This window comes from Leptodactylus fuscus, chromosome 3, assembly GCF_031893055.1.
Source record: "Leptodactylus fuscus isolate aLepFus1 chromosome 3, aLepFus1.hap2, whole genome shotgun sequence".
NCBI classification, from domain to species: Eukaryota; Metazoa; Chordata; class Amphibia; order Anura; family Leptodactylidae; genus Leptodactylus; species Leptodactylus fuscus.
This window is the reverse complement of record NC_134267.1, coordinates 112,329,004-112,344,614: the sequence shown is the minus strand read 5'-3', so window position 1 is coordinate 112,344,614 and position 15,611 is coordinate 112,329,004. Positions and strand designations below refer to the sequence as shown.

Here is a 15,611-nt window from a genome sequence, read left to right as displayed (position 1 = left end):
GTATAAACAGCATATCAATGTCTATCTATCTATCTATCTATCTCCTATCTATCTATCTATCTATCTATCTGTATTTGCTTCTATACATGTCTACCATTATACATACTACAATTGTATTTTATAATGTGATGTTTAGGCCCGGTTCACATCTGCGTTCAGGTTTCCATTCGTGGACTCTGCTTGGGACCCTCCAAACAGAAACCTACACGCATTAAAAAGCGGTTACTTTCAGGGTCTCCAATTATTATACTGTGGGGTCTGAAAAGACCCCACAGTATAATAATTGTTCATGGGTGTTAATTATGGGGCATAATCTATAAGGTAGTGGGGGTGACACAAGAGGTAGCAGGGGCGGCATTGCTTATGCAGAGGTCAGACACTTTTGTAATAGAGGTTACTGTCATTACACAAACATAAAACTTTATGAGCCGTGACTAGTGGTGTCCTTTAACATGTGGATGGAGCTTGGACCTATAAAGTTAGCCTGAAATGGCATCATATCATGTGGGGAAACGTGGGAGCGGGGACAGAAGAGGGTTAAATTTTGGGGATTCTAATTATAGTATGGAAGGGTTTACATTAGAAATTGTGATAGGCCTGTCTGAAAAGATGTGTCTTTAGTTTGCGTTTGAAACTGTAGAAATTAGGAGTTAATCTGATTGTCCGAGGTAGAGCATTCCAGAGAAGTGGTGCAACTCAGGAGAAGTCATGTATACAAGCATGGGAGGTTCTGATAATAGAGGATGTAAGTGTTAGGTCATTGAACGGAGAACACGGGTTGGGAGGTAGACAGAGATGAGGGAGGAAATGTTGGGAGGTGCAGCATTATGGTGAGCTTTGTGGATGAGAGTAATAACTTTATATTTTATTCTATAATGAATAGGCAGCCAATATAGCGACTGACACAGACCAGAGGAATCGCTGTAGCGTCTAGACTGATAGATGAGCCTGGTGTTACGGTTCTGTGTGCAAATATAAAAAAATAGTATTTTTAACCACGGAACCGCTAGACTGCAGGTCACTGCAGTGAGGTCCACAAGCCTCTGGGGCAGCTGTGTGTCTGGACAAGCTGCAGTACTGCGTTAGTGTGTACAGGGGTAACACACATACACCAGTTAATTTCACTGGAGAAAAGAGACAGTGCAGCTCCTAATGTGAACAGGGCTGCAAAGGGAATTCACCCTAGTTAACCTCACTGGGTGAATGATGTGGGTGCGGCTTTAATATACCCTAGCCGCCAAGCATGGCTCACTCCAGTTAACCTCACTGGGTGAGGGGTGTGTATGCGGCTCTAAAGTGAACTAGCCGCCAGACAGGACTCACTCCAGTTAACCTCACTGAGTGAGTGGTGTGTGTACAGCTCTTAATGTGGATTAGCTGCAATAGCCGTGCACTAGTAACCTTTACTGGGGGACTGCACCTGAGCTTAGGCTGCAGCCCAGGCTGCCAGGGGTTAACATTACCCCTGGTCAGAAAACCAAATAGAACTCCTTAACCACTAGGAGTAGTAGTGGCGGAAGATAAGCAGTAGGCTGACTAGTGAAACCACACCTGCTGCAGTGCCACAGGCTGGGACAGCATCTGCTGCACCCAAGCCCTAGTGTGGAGCTGGCAGTTTAGGTTTTACAGGTTCTACCTAAATGTTCCCAGAGACCAAGGTATCCCCACACAGAGGCCTAACCTGTCCACCTAACAGTAGGGAGAAAACTGGACATATCCTCCAGTCGTCTCACTGTCCGACAACGAGGGCGAGGGCTGGACCGGCCCACAGGTGGCGCTGTGTGCCTGAAGCCAAACCTGCGGGACCCCATCCTAACACCTGGCCTCTGCATTCAGAATAGATTGTAGAGGGGAGAGTTTAGTGAGGGGAAGACTGATTAGTAGGGAGTTACAGTAGTCAAGGCGAGAATGAATCAGAGAGACAATAAGTGTCTGTAGTGTATCTCTGGTAAGGAAAGGGCGTATTCTGGAGATGTTTTTGAGGTGGAGGTGACATGAACGTGCGAGTGATTCAATATGAGGGGTGAAGGAAAGGTCTGCGTCGAACATAACCCCGAAGCAGCGGGCATGCTGCCTAGGAGTTATAGTAAGGCCTAAGACTACAATGGATATATCAGGGACAGATTTATTAGATGGTGGAAACAGTAGTAGTTTAGTCAAAATCCTTACCAAAAAACTCTGTCTGAACTTACCCTTAGAGGTTCGCATATCTCTAGTCAAAACCTGGTGGACAACGAATGGGCAAAAGACAAAGAAAGAAAAGCCTAAACAGAGTAAGCTGAAGCTATAAACCAGGGGTAGGGAACCTTTGGCTCTCCAGCTGCTGTGAAACTACAACTCCCAACATGCTCCATTCACTTCCATGGGAGTTCCAAGAACAGCAGAGCGAGTATGCATGCTGGGAGTTGTAGTTTTGCAACAGCTGGAGAGCCGTACGTTCCCTACCCCTGCTATAAACTGAAGGTTAAATAGGGCAATAAAACAATATGTGACAAATTCAGTGGTGAAAGACGAGTCCAAGTACAACAACTAGGTCAGAAACAGTGTCCAAGAATGGCTGCTGATACACAGGCAAGTTAGGAGTCTAGAATTGCCAGAATTGGTCTGCATTCAGTTGCTATGGTAACCAGAAGGTTACATGAGTACTTGGTTGCCATGGCAAAAATATTGTACCCATAGGTAAGACAAGAAGGAGTGAGACTGGAGAGGAAAGTGTTATGTAACACTACTTCTCTATGCATGCATGGTTATGTCTTTTCAGGATTAACAATGACAGTGCACAGGAAGGGTGTGGGAAGATTTCCAACTTTTCTATATATTCTAACACAACAGTAGGGCTTGAACAGGGGCATCAGCATAGGGGAGCATAGGTTGCAGCTATGAATAGGTCTTGGATCCTGAATGGGTCCGTGGGACTTTTTGTCATTTGAGGAGACGCCATTATTATAAATGGCACATGGAAATAGGTCAGGCCCTGTCCACTTTTTACATTTAGGCATAGGAGCTTCAAATTACACCTCTGTCTATGGTATCAGTATTTCCTGAATCATATCCTACCCATATTTAGTGCATATTTCCCGCTCAGGGCGGGTTCACATCTGCGCTCCGGTCCGCGCTTTTAAGTTTCCGTCTTCTTCCCGAGAAACTGGACAGGAGACGTAAAGCGGCAGTCACTTTTCAAACCCATTCATTTGAATGGGTTTGCAAAGTGTCCACCCATGAGCGCCCATGTGCGTCTTCTTGTCTCCGCGGCGAAACCGTTTTTTTTAAACAGACACAAAGTTGGACATGCAGGAAAAAAAAACGCTCACAGGCACTCATGGGCGGACACTGTCTGCCAGGTTTCCGTCTCCTGTCGGCAGAAGACAGAAACCTGAAAGCGGAGACTGGGGCAGAGATGTGAACCCGCCCTTACTCTTCTGTATGTGTGCTTTAACCATTCTTTTTATTAAACGTCTGGTCATATCCTGGTTCTCCTTACTTGCTTCTTGGTTCTGACTCCGTAACATATCTCTTTGGTCTGCAATCCGTCTCCAATCAAACTTCAGTCAGATCAAGACTGATCCCCTGCAGCAAATTACTTACTTCTGTATAAAGAGCACCCGTCATCTCTGCTGACATGTGTGTTTATTAAAACTTAGTATTCTATATAATCTACAAGTTGACACATGTATTTTATAACTCTGTGTTGTGCCATTCTTCTGTCACCCCTACTAGAAATTTATGAATAGACAACTGGTTTTGACACAATTCAATGTGAATTGACGGTGCCAGATTATGTAGGGACACACCCCTTTGACAAGGAGAATGATAGCACTCAGCTGACAGTTTATTTACATATTTCAATAAAGAACAACAGAGGAGGCACAATGAAGCATTATATGGAAGGATGTTTCAGATTTGTAACATAGGGAGTACAGATACTTTTCTTCTAAAACAGACATGTCAGGGTAGCTGGCAAGTCCTTTTTAAGTGTTCGTGTGGATTACAGTGGACTCTTATGACTCTGATATTTAATATAAGACGTTCTCTATCCCTCAAGCATTAAAGATCTCAGGTGGTGAGTGACGTTAGATTCATACTAGCATTGCTCCCTTTGTTATTTGGGTCCTCCAGGGGACCCAAATGACAGAGAGCTGGACCACTAAAACAAAGGTTACACATGTGTAACTGGTGGACAACATTGACTATAATGGGATACATCGGTTGTCTGCTGGATGTCCACCATTTGCAAACTTAAGAGAAAAGTCATCCGTGCAAAACCTTTCTTTCCGCTGATTTTTGGAAGTTTCTGTAACAGAGACTCCAGCACCGGAAATAAACCCAGCCTGATATATCTCCCCCTAATTCACGGTTTCTTTATGGTTTCGTCACCATAAAGAGTTTGTGAAGCAGTGATAATACAATCAAACATGCACAATACAAAATACATGGACACACACTCAAGCAGGTGATGGACACAATCTGTGCCCTCATAATGAAGTGTATAAATAATACAACTGTACAATGCACTTAAAGCAACTATAAGTAATGCCATAATGATGGGATACCAAATGTACATAAATTATACCAACATAAAGTTCCTAAAAAAAATAAGTAATGAAAAATATTGATGAAATAATATCCCTATAAACTTGATGCAGTGCAATATTGAACAAAAAAGACATTGAAAGCCGCTTAAAAAAAATCAAGTTGCCGTAACTATTTATTTCACTCAATGCATGTAAAGTTAAGGTAGGGTAAATTACCCCTCCTGTAATATTGCCCCTGTTTACCAGTGAATTTTTAATTTTGCTATTTTTGATAACAATGTTATCCAGCAAATTAATCTGAGAACTCTGAGATAACTTGTTTCGCCTTTTCAGTAAAATATGCAATGTTTCTTCATTAAAATACTGGATACATAAGCATTAGGCGTAATTTTATAGATTAGATAAATTGAAACATAGAAGACTCAATCATGTGTTTATCCCAGGTATGCTTACATTCACTTACTGTAGATTTCCCAACCACCTCTGCTGGAAGATTGTTCCAAGCCACAACTACTCTTGCAGTGAAATAATATTTCCTGACATTGCCTCTGATTCTCCCCACTCCCCCAGGTAATTGCAGATAGTTTTTTTTTAATCATGTACCCCTTTTAACTTATTTTATTAAGGCTGTACAGATTAATGCTAGGTTTACACTAGCATTCGGGTTTTGATTCATCATGTCTGCTTGGGGACCTGAAAAATGGATACCCTATCTGCTTAAAAAGATAATGGGGTTCACCAGGTTTCCGCCCGCTTTCTGCCAGCAGTAGTTAGCAGAGAAAAGTCCCGCTTGCAGACTGGGGGACAGAGTCCCCAAACGGTCACCAAATACTAGTGTTACCACAGCCTAAGTTCTTGAAATTACTCCTGATTTGGGTTGAGCAATCGGTGATCGAGTAAATTTCATGATCGCAATCGGAATTTCGATCTCGATCTTTTTAGGCGGGATCGAGGTCGGAGATTATTTCCTACAAGCATTGTGGGAAAAGCTAACAATGTTATCTGGGTCCTATAGGAATGAGTGGATGCAGCCAGCATACAGCCTGTGCTGGCGTCCGGCCGCTTAACCCCCTGCACGCCGGCTGCGTCCATTCATTCTAATGAGAGACTAGCTAACATCTCTAGTAGCTAAGGCTTGGTTCACATATGCTGATGTGTTCCGTCCGTAAGAGTCTGCATGAGGACCCCTACAGACGGAACACAAGGGCAACTGCAAGCGCTGTGCAGTTCAAACGCATGGGCCCCATAGACGATAATTGGGTCTATGTGCTTGAACTGCACAGCGTTTTCAGTTGCGCTTGTGTTCTGTCCGTAGGGGTCCTCATGCGGACCCTTATGTACGGAACATATCAGCATACGTGTACCGGGCATTATTACTTACCTGCACAGAAGCGCTGCCGCTGGTCTGGTCTCCACTGTTCTCGCCTCGTTGCCCCCGCCTCCCAGGTTAGTGTTACAGACCTAGGAAGAAGGCGGGGCTTGTGGCTTAGGAGAGTGTGGGCGGGTACAGGGCGGGAAGAGGTGAGTGCTCACCTCCCAGTACCCGCCCACACTCTCCTAAGCCACAAGCCCCGCCTTCTTCCTAGGTCTGTAACACTAACCTGGGAGGCGAGGGCAGCGAGGCAAGAAGACGAGCAAGGACTGGGCCAGCAGCAGCGCTTCTGTGCAGGTAAGTGGACAGCAGGGGGTACTTAAGTAGCTGGGGGATTTTTTAATCACTACACAGCGTGGAGTCTAACAATTAAAGCGTTCAATGTTTAGACTCCATGCTGTGTAGTGAATAGGATCGTTTTTAAAATCCAATCTTCGATTATTAAAAAAATCCCATTGACTTGCATTGAGATCGGAATTGGGATCAGGATTGGGTTTCAGTGGAAAATTATCAGAAATCGGATTTTAAAAACGATCCTGAAATCTCCAGATCGGCTCAACCCTACTCCTGATAAGTGTAACTGTATGCTTTCAAAACTCAATTTTTTTAGTCTATGTTTGCACCCATTCGATTTTAAGTTTTTTCCCCCCATATTTTAAGTCTTTTGTAGTATCATACTGGCATTAGATTGTGCATGTGATTTTATGTTTATAATTATAATGTATAGTGTAGTGTATAGCATAATAGCATTAGATTATATCTCCTAAAATAATTTACAATTTTTTTTTTTTTATACTCACATAAAATGAACTGAATGAATGTTTAAATATCAAATTTCGTCTTAAAAGTTGTGATTTCCAAAATTATGTCAATTATACCTATGGAAATGCTGCAGTTTCCCTATAGGTATAATGGAAGCAAAAAGTCAACAGAGGAAACCACAGTGGACTTTCTGTGATAAAGATGTATTTTCACCATGGTTTTTTCGGCAGCCCTTTTATGCTTTGACCTGCTACGTGGGGCCTTGACCTAAAGAGGATCTATCACCAGTTTTCACAATATAAACTGTATACATTCTTAAATACTGCAGATTTCTTAGACTCTTGATGTGTTTCTTGATGAGGCTGGTATACTTACTTTGAAAATCCATGTCAGAATGGTTATGTAATAGTTTTTGAAGGCTTTCGTGCCTGCTATTAAAATGAGTCCATGGAGAGCTTATGGCGTATGGTGTATTTATGAACTATATTCCATCTCTGTCACCTAACCTGACTTGTACTAAGCAGTTCTGCAGCACTAGGAGGGAAGAGGGGGGTGTAACAATGAAAGAGGTTTCTCACTTAGGCTCAAAAGAAAGCGACTGAGTTTAGTTAATGAATACATTGAATTTTTTTCAATCTTTTGCAAGACTCATAAAACACTAATTTTAATAGCATGTGGGAACATTTTTCATAATAATTATACAGCCATTCTGACATAGGTTTTAAAAGTACATATATTTTCTGTATAAAATCTGGTGACGACGGAACTGATAGTGAAGGGAAAGTGTATGAGACTTTGTGCAACCATATCTGTGTGAGAGTCTGACCATGCTTATGATACTCAGCCTTCAACTGTCAGAAAGAAGAGAATTAACCCTTTAGTGGCATGAATGGCAGTTGATCAATATTCTGGGGGGCTAGCTGTGGCACTTAAAAAAGAGTTATTACTCTGAGGGCATTGACAGGGGATAGAATTGATGGGAATCTTTTGTGCGCAAACAAGTCTGCATGGTGGTGCAGGCCCAAACAGAGAATGAAAATGGAAATTTTGTTACAATGTATGGATGAGATGCAGCTGATGACCCCTGTTTCTGTCTATGTGGTACACCTTTCAGTGGAGTAAGGTGCGTTGCAGTTTTTAAAGACTTTTGTATGACACATGATACTGTTTGAGGTTAAGGCCCCACGTAGTGGTCCGCATCAAAATAAAAAAAAAGCTATGAAGAAAATGCATCAGAATCACATCATGTTTTTTTCCACACCGTTTTCCACAGAAAGTCCGCAGCATTTTCTTCTGCAGAATTTCTGTTTCCATTATGCCTATATGGAAACTGCCAGCATTTGACATGCTGTGATTTACAAAGACGCAATGGTTTTTGAAATCGCATCATGTCCACTAACATTTTTTTTCAACAATGTGTGAATCCCATCCACTTTTCAGCTGTATATGCTACGTGCGGCCCCAGCCAAAATTGGTTCAAGACAAATTGGAACCCTTGACCAAGTTGGAAGTCAATTGAAATAGTTATCCCATTATAGACACTTATTCTCTTATCCAAAGGGCAGGGTATAAGTCACCGATCATCGGGGGCCCAACTGCCAGGTCCCCCAGTGATCAGGATGACAGGAGATCAAAGATCCCCCTAAGGAATCCTTGTAAATGACTAGAACTCCATTCACTTCTATGGGGCTGCAGGTGCATTATATTATTATTATTATAATCTCAGCAGATCCATAAAAATGAATGGAGCATCAGTCAAATAAGTGTACTGGTGCACCATTCACAACGAGGCATTAGGGGAACTTTCTGTGCCCTGTGCTCCTGATCACCAGGGACCTAGAAATCAGGCCCCGAGCTATCATATATCCCCTGTCCAGTGGATAAGTGTTTTTTTTTTTTTTTTTGTAGATTGTGAGCCCCACATAGAGCTCACAATGTACATTTTTCCCTATCAGTATGTCTTTTTTCGGAATATAGGATGGAAATCCATGCAAACACGGAGAGAACATACAAACTCCTTGCAGATGGTTTTTTGCCCATGGCAGGAGTTGAACACCAGGACTCCAGCGCTGCAAGGCTGCAGTGCTAACCACTGAGCCACCGTGTGGCCCCAGGGATAAGTGTTTTGAGAAGGTGAGAGGCAAAGTGCTGGAATCATGGTATATCTCCCCAGATTTATGACATGTGTGGTCCACGGCAGGTCTTGAATAGGCTTCAGCACCAGGTGTAGATCCAAGGTTTGGTACTGGGCCATAAAAGGCTGCAGAGACTGCACCTCAGGGCAGATCCTGGGAGCGAGAGGAGATGCCTGGGTCTTTCCTGACATCGTGAGTCTGCTGAGACGGTATTGTGGATTTTTTTTTTGTTGTTTCATGTGGCTGGTACAAAGCCCCATCTACAGATAGTATTTACTGTTGTAGCACAGACAAGCATGATTTTGATTCACACTGTTTTGCCTGAAGTTAAGGCTGTATTTCATTTTGCTCATTTTTGTGCTTGATGTGAAGGTTTATTTAATTTGCTGTTTTTTTCTAATTAAACTTGTTTGCCACAGTTTTGTGTCCCTGTTTCTGACTGGTTGGGTCCGCACCATTGCTGCTAAAGAGCTACCTTCCCCACAGTGTCCATATCAGCACAACCCCTTTAAGTGTGCAAAAGTCTACATATATGTCTTTGGCACATTATAAATTAGGATTTTGCAAAATAAACAGATCCTCTGGTAGGCCACATCAAACTCCACATATGTGAACCACATAAAGCTTGCAATTAAAATCTTCCTATTCCCACCAGGTATGAACAATTTATTAGGATTTATTGGGATTTCAGACATAAACAATGCCTGGTTAGTTTCTTGATGCAGGACCTGTGGTGAACACTCCCTACAGGTCTGAAAGACACTGGCCCAGATTTACTAATACTGTCTTAGGTTGAGGCTCCACATTGCTGAAATGCAGCTTTTTTGGTTGCAGATTTTGATGTGTTTTTTTTGTACCAGAGCCAGGAGTGCAGTTAGCAGAAGGTAGAAATCTAAGTACTTCCTATATATTTCCCATTCTGTTTGTAGCCATTTCTGGTTTTGGCTCAAAGAAACATAGAAAAATATGCAACAAAAAAAGCTGTGTTTCTGCAAATTGGGGCCTCAGCCTAAAAGCCAGACAGTGCAAATGCAGACTAAACAGTCTAAGGGTTGGTTCACACTAGCGCTTGTATTCCCGCGCTTGTATGCCCGCACAAATGAATTGTGCGGGCAGTGTGCGGCAAGCACACGGAGCCCATTATAGTCTACGGGCTCGGTGTGCTTAACTGCACAGCGCTTGCATTAGCGTTGGTATTCCGTTTAGGGGGGTCTCCATGCAGACTCTTTGCAGACGGAATACAAGCGTTATTGTGAACCAACCCTTAGGCTGAAGTTCCACATTGTGAAAATGCTGCATTTTATAGTACCTGCAAAGTGAATGAGATTCTGGCTAATCTCATCCAAATATTGCAGAAAATAATCTGCTGTGAAAAAGCTGGATTTTCAAAAACCCGGATGCTTTTGAAAATCATTGAATGTCAATAGTACCAGCGTAAATGCTGGCGTTTTATATAGGTTTAATAGGGTAGGAAAATCCTCTGAAAAAAAAATTTTGCAAAAATACAATGAAAAACATTGAACCCCCCCCCCCCCAGAGAAAATGCATCCATTTTTTTGTGAAGCCTTTTTCTTTGCATTCCAGCGTATTTTAGCTGCATGGGTCCTTAGCCTTAAACTGCACCAGATTTATCAAAATGTCTGATGCTGTTTGATAAATCTGAGTACTCTGATGTTCTTGGCTCATTTGTGGATCAAATTGGACCATGTCCCTTTACCACAAGCCTAAAAACCATTTTCGCTCAAGACAGAAAAATGTCTAAAAAGCATCTAAAACACTTGATAAATGTGGCACACAATATGCTAGACTTTTTTGGTGCAAAATACTCCAGAAGTCTGGCGCATTTTGCTTAATAAATCACACCCAATACAATATATGTAATATTGTCAATCTTTTTGACTGCTGTATATTAATCTTTATTTACTGTTGCTATGACAATCATACCATGTAATGCTGTAAAAATTGTATGTCAGTTCTATCCTCTTCTGTCCGTAGAAGCAGATTAAGAAAACAATTAAAACCTTGCTCTCAGGTTGACCATAAGGAGGACAGAAGTTTTTAATGGTAACTACAGGATCTTATAGGTATCATCTCCCCAAGTAATATTATGCGGAGTTCACATTTGCGCCTTGAACTGTCCACCATGATTGAGCTTAAATCCCCGGTAAAACTACATAGGGGGCGGCTTGCCGGTGGTCAGTATAGAAACCCATTCATTTCAATAGGTTTTCAAAGCAAACCGCTTATGTCCGTATGCAGCCTGTCTACTGCGAAGCATTTTTTTTTTTTTGCAAGGACACAAAGTTGAACATGCAGGACTTTGTGTCTGTGCAAAAAAAAACGGGTTCACGGCGGAGAGACTGCATATGGACACTGGTGGTTTACCTTCAAAACCCATTCAAATGAATATGTTTTTAAACTGACTGCTAGGAAGCTGTCCCTATGCAGTTTTTCTGGGGGTTTAGGTGGAATTACAGCGGACCACTCAAGGCGCAAGTGTGAACTCCGCATTACATTGCTTACTTGCCTTTAGAAAAAGTAAAACTCCTGAACCTAATTCAGGTGCACAACCGGCAGTCAGGGTAAGTTCACACAGGGTTTTTTGGACCGGAACCTGAGGCATTCATGCATACATGAAAATAGCTGTTTACAGACGCTATCCATCCAATCTGGCTGAGCTTGAGCTATTTTGAAGAATGAGTAAAATCTCAGTCTCTAGATGTGCAAAGCAGTTAGAGAAATACCCCAAAGGACTTGCAGCTGGAATTGCAGCAATAGGTGACTCTACAAAGTATTATTAAGTATTAGATATACAGTAGAGGGGTTGAATATTTTTGCACATCACTGTAGCTGTCATTACAATACTCTACTGCATACCTGAGTGTACTGCATGTTTAAAAAAATGTAAAGAATATGCAAATATGATCTTCAAGGGAGCGTCCCATAGAGGGCAGCATACAGAGGCACTGTTTCCCTATTTACATCTTGGGAAACATATTCTTCCCATGATCCCCCACAGTGGAGCGAAAATGACTTTGTAAGACTCCACACACCTACAAGGTGGTCTTTCCCTAAGGAGTGACAATAGCCCCATAAAAAATGTATACATTTATATATGAAACTTGTATGTAAACCAGGATTATGACAGCATGATAAAGCAAGATTTCCATTTACAACTATAGAAGAGCTGACGAGCTAAAGCTGTACGATCTATAAAGAGAGGTATGTATGTTACCATCCAGCTTTCTCAGAGACAGATACTGCTGAAAAGAATGTGATAAGACATCAGACAATAAGACATTTTCAGGGGGAAATCATCTTTAATTAATATATACAGATCCTCAATATGTATTCTCTAGACAAGTGAAGCATATGTATCCTCTCGTAGTTTTAAGGCTTGAAATGTGTCCTGGAATATAGCATGCCTCGTACACTAAATCACAAACACATGCCTCCTGATTACATTTTCAATGCCTGAGTGCACTCTCTGAAATTCCTCTGGGAAGATGTTGTGATTTTGACTAAGATGTGCATTTTATTCCCCTGGAACTTTCTCCATTTGCTCAGGATGCATCTTACCAGGAATCCAGTGATAACACACAGCGATAATTATAATGAGAGCTGTTTATCCTCTGCATCTTAAAAAGTTATGTTAGTAAAATTAAAGCTGTGTGATGTTACTGAATTGTACAGTGAGCTGAGGATTATTTATCAGCAGAAAACACGTCTTCTTCTATATATTTGTATATCTACAGGCTAGCTATGTAATATCGTCATGCATATATGAGTGTTCATATATATATATATATATATATATATATATATATATATATATATAGGATCTACAACATATTTATACATCCACAGGATATATATATATATATATATATATATATATATATATATATATATATATATATACACATATATTCATTCAGTATATATATATTAGAAAGACAGATAGCCTGTGGATATATATATATATATATATATATATATATATATATATATATATATATTGCAGATCCACTATTTCTATGTATGGTTCAGATAATACTATATTATTTCTATTCTCTTTAGAGATAATAAAGACATGCTTGCCATGATCATGGTCACTGATGTAGCTTTCGCCTAGGCTGCAGCTCTCTCTGTATTGTTCCACATTAAACTCTTAAAGCATCCCCTTTTCTTCCCATGTGCTAGGAATCGCTTGCAGGAGTGGGAGTGCCTGTCTATTCACATCTAAAGCCTTTTTTTCCCTCTCCAATGTAGTGTGCTGTGATCAGCTTAGGTCCCAGCTAATGTGCCAGGCTTCCTTGACTTCCAGACTCAGCATCATGAAATGACCACACTGTTGTAAGGTAAGAGCTGCTACAGGGCTGTTGCTCAGATATAGACAGACTAGCTGATGACACTCAGCTTGGAAATGCTGCCTTCTTAACACAACAAAGGTGGAGGGAGTTACTGGACGTAACAATAGCCTCAGGAACTCCTCCTATTTTTCTACATCACTTAGCATGTCATTTTGACTTTGCATGGCACAGGTGACGATATGCACTTACCATATGATCAGCCCGGCCTCCCATGTCTGCAATGCATATACAATGCCAGCAATGTGTTAAATGTGATTTACACTGACAGCTAGAAGCCATACTCTGTTTCTAGTATTCCCAACTTCATAATATATGAGTGCATTGCTTTGTATATTGCTTACCATATGAAAGTGCATGCAGTCTATTGTTCTCTGTAATCAGCCATTTCAGGCTAGGGGTATGCTGATTATTATAGGATTTAATAGTACATGGAAAAGAATTCAGAAAAATGTCTGCTTCACAATCTCTACTTCACCTCTAGTGTTACCAAAGATGACAAAATCCCGAATAGATTTATATACATATGCAAGAGTGATATTGACTGCTCTTTTTCATAAGTCTTTTTACTATAGGTTGGTAGTTATTTCAGTGGCTTATTTTAACTCTTTACTATCAGTATTGTTTATTTCAGAGTATGGCATGTGCAGTAATAAAATTTCACCATACTGCCCGTTGGAGTTTTCCCCATTTCACCCTAAAAGTTACAGTATTACTTTGGACAGCTGAGATCTGGAAGTGGCTGGACTAGTAAATCCATGGCAGGGACAGATCTTTAATTAGAATTTAAGATTTCTCAGCAGCAAAACATTAATTACCATCTTAAACTGTCATTAATCATCAACGTGGCAGAGGCGAGGTCATAAATCAGGAGTACAGTGAGCTAATAAGAAGCATGGGAAATCCAGTTTCTTACAGTAAATGAGATTGAGGTGTCTCTGCCTTTGAAAAACCAGAAGAGATGAAAGCTGACTTGATATTTTGACATTTGAAACAGGATTAGCCACATGTCAGTTACTAATGTTCTTCGACCATCATTGACTATTGATTATAGTGCTCATCTTGTGCTAATAAGTATTATCATTTGCCGAAAAATATTGACATTTTCCAACTCTATCAATGTGCTGACCCAGGCTGTATGTTTCATATACATTTCTATTATTTTATGAGTGTATGTTTCATATACTGTACATTTATTTTTTATGAGCAGGTACAGCAGTGGCTATGATGTTGTTGCTGCAGACCACCACTAGTAGACAGTGGCATAAATAAAGTCATAAGGTCTTGTGGGCCCCGATGCAATTTTATGTCCGGGGCCCCCTACCTCATCCCCACAGCAAATTCTTGATAGTAATGGTTACGGGTGCTAAGGAGTTTAATCAGTCTTAGTGTGGTTAGGGTAATCTGTGGCTCTCCTTGGCTTATGGGCCAGGTGGAAGCTGCAATCTCAATACTGATGCCAGTGCTTATAGGTGTGAATGCATTCTCTGCAACCCCTCAAGTTACAGCCCTGCTAGTAGACACAATATCAAATCTGCAAGTTATAATTTCTATATATTAATTCTAATGATGACTACCATCTGTAAGAACATTGGACCTCATTCATACATAGCCAATGGAAAAGATAGTGATTTAGTTAAAAAATGTAGCAAAAGTTGTTAATATAAAAATGCCTGTAATCTAAAGGGTCTTGGCCCTGTCTGGCCACTGCAGTAAAAGTGATAAGTACCTTATGAATAAAATACACCCTGAATGAATGTATCTCATTAACATCACACCCAGGGAGTAGATTTTCATCCAATGGAAGCTTTGTGTGAGGGTTGTTACTGAAGGGTAAAAATAGTTCTTTAAAAACTGTATCAGTCTTGCTTATTTGATAGAGTAAATCATAAAACAAGTAATATTGATGATCGCTTTTATACGTCTGTGTTTTGTTTGTCGTCCATCAGATCACCACATAATATGTATGTAGCCTGTAACTATTGATCCGAAAGAGCAGTATTGATCAGAACTAACTGAGGTTTACACACTCATGAGCAGGATTGTGCTGAATTTGCAAGATGGTTTCAGTATTACTCTCATTCAGAAGTTTCCATATCCTGCACAGATAAGAAGTATGGCCTGAAATAGTTTATCTAGCGAATCCCATCCACACATTGCAGAAAAATATGCGCATTGAAAATGCTGCAATCTCCAATACCGCTACTTGGGGACCTTAACTTAATACTGATGATATTGATCATTTTCTAGGTACAACTGCAATTTTTCGCTATTGCGCTGATACCTTATACAGTGGGGCAAAGAAGTATTTAGTCAGTCACCAATAGTGCAAGTCCCACCACTTAAAAAGATGAGAGGCGTCTGTAATTTACATCATAGGTAGACCTCAACTACGAGAGACAAAATGAGAAAACAAATCCAGAAAATCACATTGTCTGAT

General features: G+C 40.8%; 1 protein-coding gene across 1 annotated transcript in view; it reads left to right on the top strand.

The window, feature by feature from the left end:
- The first annotated feature begins 13,055 nt into the window (after window positions 1–13,055).
- GRIK2 (glutamate ionotropic receptor kainate type subunit 2) overlaps window positions 13,056–15,611 on the top strand; it is a 627,159-nt gene continuing 624,603 nt past the window's right edge. The window contains exon 1 of the mRNA XM_075268133.1: window positions 13,056–13,162. The gene's annotated coding sequence lies outside the window, so the exon portion shown is untranslated. The remainder of the gene's footprint in view (window positions 13,163–15,611) is intronic.